The sequence below is a fragment of the Pseudorca crassidens genome, chromosome 7 (genome assembly GCF_039906515.1).
Source record: "Pseudorca crassidens isolate mPseCra1 chromosome 7, mPseCra1.hap1, whole genome shotgun sequence".
NCBI classification, from domain to species: Eukaryota; Metazoa; Chordata; class Mammalia; order Artiodactyla; family Delphinidae; genus Pseudorca; species Pseudorca crassidens.
The window spans coordinates 81,867,596-81,877,582 of record NC_090302.1 but is presented as its reverse complement, the minus strand read 5'-3'; the positions used below and the strand labels follow the sequence as shown (position 1 = coordinate 81,877,582).

The following is a 9,987-nucleotide window of genomic DNA, read 5'->3' as shown; positions in this document are numbered from 1 at the left end:
AGGCACCCGCGACCCAGCCCAGCCCAGGCGGACCCCACCCCAAAGCCCCCACCAAGACCCCGCCCCAACAGTGCCCCACCCCTCATCCGGTCCCCAGCTACCCGCCACCCACGCCGACACACCTTCCCCTCCCTCTCGCGCCCCTTCCCCGACGAGACCCGTCCCACGCCAAGACTCCGCCCCCATGCGCTCCGCCCCAGCCGCCCCGCCCCCACAGCGCCGGGCGAGACCCGCGCGCCCGGCGAGACGCGCGCACCCGGCGGCCCACCGCTTCCCTTTCCCCCCAATTCCACCCAGTTCTCGCTGCGCCCTCCGCGCCCGTTTCCCTCGTGGGGTAAGTGGAGCCTCCCGCAGGCAGGAGGGAGCCGGTCCCGAGTCCCTGCACCTGCGGTACTCCTCTCGTAGCCCCTCTCCGCTGCAGGGGAGCCTCGCCCTTGCAGGCCGGACCCTCGGGCTCCTCCTTCACTAATGGAAAGAGCATTTATTTGTTTTTTAAATATTGTAAAAAGAAAAAGCAGAAAATGAATTCACACTTTGCCGCACCTGCAGGCAACAAGCGTCCGTTCCCAAAATGATCCGCCATCCCGCATAGATAAATGGGTATGAATATTTTATGAAGTTGGGATCATGCTGTACACGGTGTTTTGTAACCTGGCATTTTGTCACAATAATACAATACAAGGCAGATTTCTTTTGGTGTCAAATATAGACAGGTCCATAGTGGCACATGTCATGGCTCTGCTATTTAATCTGGTTCCTGTTCTCAGGTAAATTACTTAAGGGGAAGAAGCACCCTTTGAAGGGCCATTTTGCTTTAAAACAATGTTAATTATGTACCATTTAAAATACTTGATTAAAAGTACTTCCAATGACATTCTGCCCAACCTCCTTCGTTATCCAAGATCATATTACTCTGTGTTCTTGAAAACAATAAAGCTGACATAAAAGCATTTATCTAAAGAATATTTCAATTACCCCTGCACCGACTTTTTTTTTCCCGGTACGCGAGCCTCTCACTGTTGTGACCTCTCCTGTTGCGGAGCACAGGCCCTGGACGCGCAGGCTCAGCGGCCATGGCTCACCGGCCTAGTTGCTCCGCGGCATGTGGGATCTTCCCGGACCGGGGCACGAACCCGTGTCCCCTGCATCAGCAGGTGGACTCTCAACCACTGCGCCACTAGGGAAGCCCAACTGTTTTTCTTATGTAGCTCAAGTGGGTGAAATTTCAGTGTTCCTGGATAGAGGTTATACAGATGAAGGAACAGACCTGGAGAGAGAGGTGACGCCTAAGGTCTTACAGTTCAGTTGTGCTTGATGAACATTTCTTGAACATCTACCATCCGCAGGACTCCAAAGGTGAATACTGTTACCCTCCAGGTGCTTGCAGGCAGGTAGGGGGATAGATATATAAGCCTTGCTGTAACCTGTGCTCTGCTTTACCAGTTCGGGTAAAAAAAAATTTTAAAAACCTAGAGTTCACATTTCTTTCAAAATTCAAATGCAGAATGGTTAGCAGAAATTCTGTTTCTTCTCCCCAGATGTCCCTCCCAAGATATGTCCAAGGATGTCATATTTTCTGTACTAGTCATAGTGGTGGCAAGAAACAGAACACTCAAGTTAGGTTATTTGAAAAGGGTTCAGTAAAGGGGCTATTTACAGAGATGCAGGTGGGGTCAGTTAAAGCAACACAGGGTCCTAGTCTTAGTAAGTGAGGGGAGGTGTGAGGGGCAGTGGAAGGGAGCCTTCATTGGGCTAGGGTGGGAGGGGAGAGAGAGCATGTGAGCGCTGTTTGGATAGAGATGTCTGATAGGAAATGTGGCCTTAGCAAGAGAGATAGATAAGACACCCCTTATTGACCCAACAGGGAGGGAATCAGGAGCATAAATGACCTCCCCTCCCCTTCTCTTGCCCTTTGATCTCCTGCTAGTGATCAAACCCCACTGGCCAGTCCCAACTGGAAGACAGAGAGCTAGAGAGTCTGTTGAGTCCGCCAGTGCATGCCAATCTCCTGGACACAGAGGAGGGAAGAGAAGGTTGGAGGGTGTATCTGATGGGTCAAAGGAAAGCTATCCAGCACTTTTTTTCTCAAGAGTCAGTGAACAAATCCTCCTGTGCTTGCTTCCAGGACAGCAGAACTCAGAAGTGACCCTAAGAGCTGAGTTTCACATTTTTGACTACTGAGAGTGCCACCTGCTGGCCCTGGTTGTCTCAGGGCTTCTCAGCTGTTGGGCAATCTGATATTAGGTCCTATCTGTCTACTGCAGGAACTGCTGTACTAACTGAGGCACATGGTACCCTGGAAGCCTGAAGAGACCCTCAGCGAGGTACTGCTTTCTGCGTGTGTTACTATAGTGACCTGAGTCCAGATCACCCCCAGACCACGGACATCCTGCACTGTAAGTCTTATCTGGTAATAGTGGCTGTAGAAAGCCTCCTGTATGCAGCTGCTCCTTCTACAGGGGTTAGATGGGGTGCAGGGGGGAGCACCTTAATGCACACAAGCACTTCCCTGGGAAGCAAAGCATCTACCAGGATGGCTGGGCAGGGCAGATATTCCCATAACAGTGGTCTCACATCTGACAAGTCTCATTAAGAAGAGGTTACATCAGCACCTCTTCCCTTCCAGATGGGTCCTTGATCTTGGTTTAATTTTGAGAATTCAAATAGATGCATGGAAGAGCTCCACAGACCAAATCCCAGGTCTTAATCAAGCCCCAAAGTAGCCTATTTTACATTCTCCTGGAAGTAATGGTTGTGAACTTGCTTCACATCTTCATAACTAAAAAGGGTCACTCAAAGGGCCCAGAAAAAAGTTTGTACAAAGGTAAAATGATTTTTGCTACCTCAGTAGATGCAGAAAAAGCATTTGACAAAATTCAACATCTCTTCATGATAAAATACTCAACAAACTAGGAATACAAAATCCTCAACCTGATAAAGAGCATCTGTGGACCCCACGGCAAATGTTCTACTTAATGGTGAAAGACTGAACGTTTCCCCTATGATCAGGAACAAGCAAGCATGTCTGTTCTCATCACTTCCATTCAGCATTCTACTGGAGATTCTAGCCAGGGCAATTAGACAAGAAAAAGAAATAAAGGCATCCAGATTAGAAAGGAATAAGTAAAACTATACTTCCAGATTATATGATGTTGTATACAGAAAATTCTGAGACATCTATGATGACCCTATTAGAGCTGATAAATGAGTCCAGAAAGGTTTCAGGCTACACGATCAACATACAAAAAGCAATTGTATTTCTGTACGCCAGCAGTGAACAATCTGAAAGGGAAATTAAGAAGAAAAATCCCATTTACAGCAGCATCGAAAAGAACAAAATAATTAGGAAAAAATTAATAAAAGAACTACAAAACTTATACTCTGAAGATGTATATATGGGATATTAGGAATAAGAATACTCATTCTTTGCTGGGAGAAATGTAAACTGGTGTCACCTTTCTTGAAAGGCAGTTTGGCATGATAGAATAAAACTGAATAGGCATATACCCTACAGTTCTGCAATTTTATTCCTAGGTTAACACTGGACATATGTACATAAATGTACAGGAAGTTGTGTTCATAATAGCTCCAAACTGGAAACATCCTGAATATCCATCAGCGATGAGATGGCTTAATAAATCATTGCATATTCAAACGATGAAACACGGTATAGCCAATAGTATGAATGAATTACAGCTATTGATACAAAGGCATATCAAAACCATAATGCTGATTAGAAGAATTAAATCTATGTAATTCCCATTTCTTGTTTAAAAACAAGAAAATTAAGCAATATGTTTATAGTCTAAGGATATATACATGTATAATAAAACTATGCAGAAAAGCAAGAGAATGATTAACCAAAAATTCAAGATGATGTGTGTCGGAAGAGGCACAAAACGTCTTCTGGTAAACTGGCAATATTCTATTTTTAACCTATATATTGGACAGTGTGATGGTTAATTTTACGTGTCAACTTGACTGGGCTAAGAGGTGCCCAGGTAGCTTGTAAAACATTATGGGTGTTTCTGTGGGGTGTTTCTAGAAGAGGTTAGCATTTTAATTGATAGACTGAGTAAAACATATGGCCCTCACAAATGCGGGTGGGCATCATCCAGTACACTGAGGGCCTGAATATAACAAAATGGCAGAGGAAGGGTGAATTTGCTGTCTCTGTTGAGCTGGGACATCTGTCTTCTTTTACGCTTGGACATTGGGCTCTTGGTTCTCAGGTCTTTGGGCTTGGACTAGAACTATGCCACTGGCTTTCCTGGGCCTCCAGCTTGCCGAAAGTAGATCATGGTAGCAGACCACAGACTCCTCATAATAAATCTTCTATATATCTATATATTTCCTATTGGTTCTGTTTTTCTGGAGAACCCTGACTAATACAGATGCACAAGTGTTTATTGTATTATTTTACCTTAAACTGTACATATGCATTTTACATACTTCTATATGTATGATATATCATGCACACACACAGTTGGGATCTTTCCTACCTAATTTACAAGTCCCAGCAGCAGTGAGGGACTCAGGAAAGTGAGCTGGTGAAGCAGGAATGAGTAATGCCTGATATGCTAAGAATCTAAATTGACCTTGACTTTCATCTCCTCCAGCTTGGTTTACTTCTTAACTGGCTGCTAGTGTTTCTGCTGACGTTGCACCTGATGGTAACTATCACTGACACCAGTGATGTTGTAGAATACTCCTTTATTGGCGTTAGGTTGTGAATACTCCTTTTAGTTAAATTAAATCCACTTAAAACAGAACAAAAATACACTTTTGCCTACTTTTTATCATGTCTCTATCTCTTCTATCTTCTCTATCAGTGGCCAGTTGATTCAGACAACACTTTGATGACATACATTACCTATTTTCTTTCCCTCCCTCCCTTCCTTCCTTCCATCTTTCCTCCTTCCTTCCTCCCTCCCTCCCTCCCTTTCTTTCTTTCATTTAAACACACTCCAGATACATTTTCTCTTACCTTTTAATCAATACAGTAATGACGATAGTTTTTACAAGTATAAATTCTCCAGGCAACTAAGTTTCTCCTCCAAATTCTCTTTGAATGGTAGATACTATTATGCTGCGTAACTCTGGTAAAGATAGCTTCTTCTTTTCTTTATCGTCTTGAAGAAAAGTTCGTTGAGTTTTCTTGGGTTAATTCAAAGTATGCCAGTCTTTCAAAACTTTTGCTCCTGTGGTATACATTTTCTAAGTTTTCTTTACAGCATTCTTTTAAATGAATGAAAATTGCTGAGTTGCTCGTTATTTATCTCCTCTCTCTTACTCTTTCTTGGTTCTTCTCTGCAATAAATTCTTAGTTACCCTGAAGGGGCAGGGAAATATGGGTTTCAGCTTAATCAAACTTCCTTGCTGACGGAGGGTCATGATTAGTGTCACCAGGAAATTTGAATATAACTAAGCCTTCAATGGTATCAGGAGACCTTCTGCAATTGCAGCTTCTTATTGACGATTCAGAAAACATGTCAGGATATTTCAGTGCTCTGGGTCATCATTATGAATATCAATGATCATCCCATAGGGTATTATTTTATTGCTGCATTACAAATTACCCCAAAACTTAGCAGCTCTAAAACAAGTATTTATCATCTTACAGTTTCTGAAGACCAGGTTATTTGCAGGATTCAGGTCATCACCTGATGTTGACTGGAGACCACAGTTCTTTGCTGTGTCTGCCTCTCTGAAGGCTGCCTGAGGGTCTTCATAACATGGTAGCTGCTTTCCTTCAGAATGAGTGATGAGAGAGAGGGAGAGACAGCAAGAGAGAGAGAGAAATGAAAGCCACAACCTTTTATAACCTAGTTGTGGAAGTGACACACGATCACTTCTGGAACAATGTGGGAGGAGACTACACAGGTGTGAACATCAGGAGGTTGGGATTTTTGGAGGCCTTCTTCGAGGCTGGCTACTACAGACAGAATCTATAATGGAATAATTTTGCTCTTTTTATTAATTTATTTTTTTGTTTTTATTTATTTAGCTGCGTCTCGCAGCTTGTGGGATCTTAGTTCCCTGACCAGAGATTGAACCTGGGCCCACGGCAGTGAAAGCCCCGTGTCTTAACCACTGGACTGCCAGGGAATTCCCTAATTTTGCTCTTTTAAAAAAAAAAAATTCAATCCTGGTAAAACACGTATGTAAAATTTATCATCTTAACCGTTTTGAAGTGTGCAGTTCAGCAGTGTTAAATATATTCACATTGTTGTGCAACAGATCTCCAGAACTTTTTCGTCTTGCAGAAGGGAGTGATTTTTTAGAGCTGTATTTCTTATTGATCGAATGCTAGTGGATGGCATTACACTGTTTTTGGTGCTCTGTTTTGGTTTAGCTACTTATTCTTTCTACCTGTCTGGGGTATATGTTGACTTATTAGCCCTGTTCTTCCCATGCTATACCCACACCCGTTGCCTTTGCCATGTGACTTGGCAACTCCTCCCCCTAGAGCTGAGTGTCATTTTCTGCTTCTTGACTCTGAGCTTGGCCATCTGATTGAGTGGCTGATGGAATGTGGACAGAAGGGACAATGTGCATATTTTGAGCCTAGGCCTTAAGAAGCATCATCGTTTTCTGTTTGTCCTCGTGTGCTTCTGTCATCACCTTGAGCAGAGTTTGACCGCAGTAGCTGTTGTTCTCTGAATCAGAGCTCCAGCCTTGACACACATAGAACTGGCCTGAGCCCAACCCACTCTGAAGAGCCACACCTGGCTGGACCTGCTGCTTAGAGCCAAGCCGCCCAGCTGAGCTTAGTCTGGACCAGCGAAGTGCCGATCAACCTGCAAACGCATGGGAGGGCTTAGCTGAGATCGGCAGGGCCACCTCCAGCCACGTGAGAAATAAATGCTGAATGTTGTATGCTGCTGATGTTTTGTGGTTGTTTGTTACAAAACATTATCGTAACATTAGATAATGAATATTCTGCCCTTTTCCACTCTGGCCTCTGTGCCAGTGAGTTCTCAAATACGCTACACGCACACACACTCACATAGATCACATTGATATTCCCTCTGCGCTGTCATGGCCACCTGTCTGCTGTTTGCATTGACTTCCTCAGGGTCCAGAAGTAGTCTATTCCCTGAGAATGGGCAGGAAAAGAATAAGAGTTTCTCCTGATTACAGATGTGGAAAGCACCTCAAGAGGGTTTCTACGCCGCACAGGGTTTCTGGAAAGCAGCTGATTTTGCCATGAATGTTTACCTTCCCTTGGGGGAGTAGAATCACATCTGGGGGGTACTCTGGGGCAGAGGTTTTGGTGTGGCCCTGTTCCGTGCAAGATGGGGTGTACTGATTAACTATGGGGTGGCTTGTGATTGATCATGATGGATTCAATATGGATGGATTTATCATGGATTGTAATAATTTTTGCTTTATGTGTTGATTATTATTTCATTTCTTTCATTTCAAGGGATCATTCATAACCATTTCCATAGCCTTTGTCTATCCTCCTGCACCCCTTCCCCACTCCTCCTCAAGCACTGGTGTCTTGAGAAGGTGTGTCTGTAAACATATTTCACCTTTTATAGGTCTCGTGTTCATAGCACCTAGCACACTGTTGAGTTCACAGTGGGTGCTCAAATGTCAATGACCTTACACAGTGCTTTTCATGGGAGGTGCTCAATACATATTTGAATAACTAAACGTATTGACTAAATAGAATAAAAAATGGAATCACTTCTCTTGGCCTCAATTTTTCTCATCTGTTAAATCAAGGGGAGTAGAGTGGTAAAGTAGGTGATTCCTAAGACCCGTCTTGAGGCTCAGCCAGTATTACACTTGTATGACACAGCCAGCTATTGGCCTGACCCCTGAAATCTGACCACCTGAGGAGTGGGAGAGGAAGAGGCTCACAGTGGTCAGATGCAGGGCACAGCACTTTTATACACTGTCTCGTTTACTTTTCATAATGACCTTGTGAGATTGTGATTTCTCAGATGAGAAAATGACACAGCAAGGTTAAAGAACTAGTTAATAAATGGTGAAGCAGGAACTTGAAAAAATGTTTACCTGAGTCCAAAATCCAAAATCCTTTCAGTTGTAACCATAACATCACGTGATCCAACATGATTTATATTAGCACCTTGGTTTGGATAGTGTCCTATTACACATTTGAGATGGAAAATTCTAAGCCAACTTGTTTTTACAGTATATACCTTATTATTTTTCAAGAATATGGTTAAATGAATTCAAAGTGAGAAATATTTATACAAGTGCAAGATTATAATGTTAATAAACATTTTACATTGAACACAGAGAGCCAAAGTTAGAGGTAATGACTGCATAGCTCTTCAGGAATGGTGTGTTTCTGCAGTCTGCCATTCATTACTTACATGGCATTGTATTTCAATAAGTCACGCATACAGAATGGCCTCAGTCCGAATTCTTGCTCATGTTGGTGATTTCTCAGGGGGATCTCAAGAATAACTGGCTGTTAGCCAGGATCTGGGATTTGGTTAAGAAATCAGGACTCCAACAAGCAACAAAATCAAAGATCAACAAGTGAGACTGCCTCAAACTAAAATGCTTCTGCACGGCAAAAGAAACAATCAACAAAATGAAATGACAGCCTATGGAGTGGGAGAAAATATTTGCAAACCATATACTGGGTAAGGGGCTAATACCCAAAATATATGAAGAACACATACAACTCAAAAACAAAAAACGAAACGCAACAATCTGATTAAAAAATGGGCAGAAGAGTTTGGCACGTGGCCAGAGCTCCATAATTGTTGGAGATCATGGTCATTATTACCAACTCCACCTATGACAGCCTGACCCTTGTTTGTAAATGTTGGGGCTCCCCAGCACTCTGTGTTGGGTCATGTTCTTTTCTCTTTCCACCAGTCCTCCAGTGCCATGCTTTTGTATACAGACAGAGACGCAGCTCCCCGGTGTCCTCACCTTGCCTATCTCCACGTCAGCCCTCTGGTCCAAGCTGCCTGGTCTCTCCCCGATTTGCTGCAATTGTCTCCTATTGCTCATCCAGCTTCCGCTCCTGAGGCACCCTGCACCTCCCCACCCTCAAATCCATTGGATACCTGGTAGCCAGAGGGTCTTTCTGAATTAGACCATCCCTTTTGGGATGGTCTTTTGGGAAGGGCTCATGGCCCTTCATTGGGGGAATCATCACACTTAGAATGAAATCCAAGCTCCTTCCGAACTCTCTGGCCTCATCCTGGGCTACTCTCCTTTTTTGTCACCATGTACTGGCCTTAGTTATACCCCTGTATCTGGTCAAGTGCTTCCCCCCCCCGGGCCTTTGCACTTGCTGCTCCTTCTGACTGGAACATTCCCATTGCACCCCTCCCTCCAACTTCTCTTAACTCCCACGTACTCCTCAGATCCCAGCTCACATGGACTTCCTTCACTTCCACTTCACAGTGGAAGATTTCTCTGACTGCCTCTGGCTTCATCTCTCTCAATTGTAGAATCCACTCTCTTCCATCATAGCACTCATCACAATTTATGCTTAGACATTTATTTTGTCTTTCTTTTATTGGAGTATAATTGCTTTACAATGTTGTGTTAGTTTCTGCTGTACAATGAAGTGAATCAGCTCTATGTATAACTATATCCCCTCCCTCTTGGACCTCTCTCCCACCCCGCCCCCCATCCCATCCATCTAGGTGGTCGCAGAGCACCAAGCTGAGCTTCCTGTGCTTTATAGATTGTTCTCATTAGCTATCTGTTTTATGCATGGTAGTGTACATATGTCTATCCTAATCCCCCAATTTGTCCCACCCTCTCCTTCCCCCACCCCATCCACATGTCCATTCTCTACATCTATGTCTCTATTCCTGCCCTGCAAATAGGTTCATCTGTACCATTTTTCTACATTTCACATATATGCATTAATATATGATATTTGTTTTTCTCTTTCTGATTTACTTCACTTTGTATGACAGTCTCTATGTCCAACCGCATCTCTACAAATGATCCAAATTCTAACTTTTTATGGCTGAGTAT

At 43.6% G+C, this 9,987-nt stretch overlaps 1 long non-coding RNA gene across 1 annotated transcript; it reads left to right on the top strand.

Annotated features, from left to right (window-relative positions):
• The first annotated feature begins 239 nt into the window (after nt 1-239).
• On the top strand, nt 240-6,874 carry LOC137227100 (uncharacterized). The gene is made up of 3 exons (XR_010944694.1): nt 240-334; nt 2,265-2,396; nt 6,634-6,874. It is a non-coding gene; the product is annotated as an uncharacterized lncRNA (long non-coding RNA).
• The last annotated feature ends 3,113 nt before the right edge of the window (nt 6,875-9,987 follow it).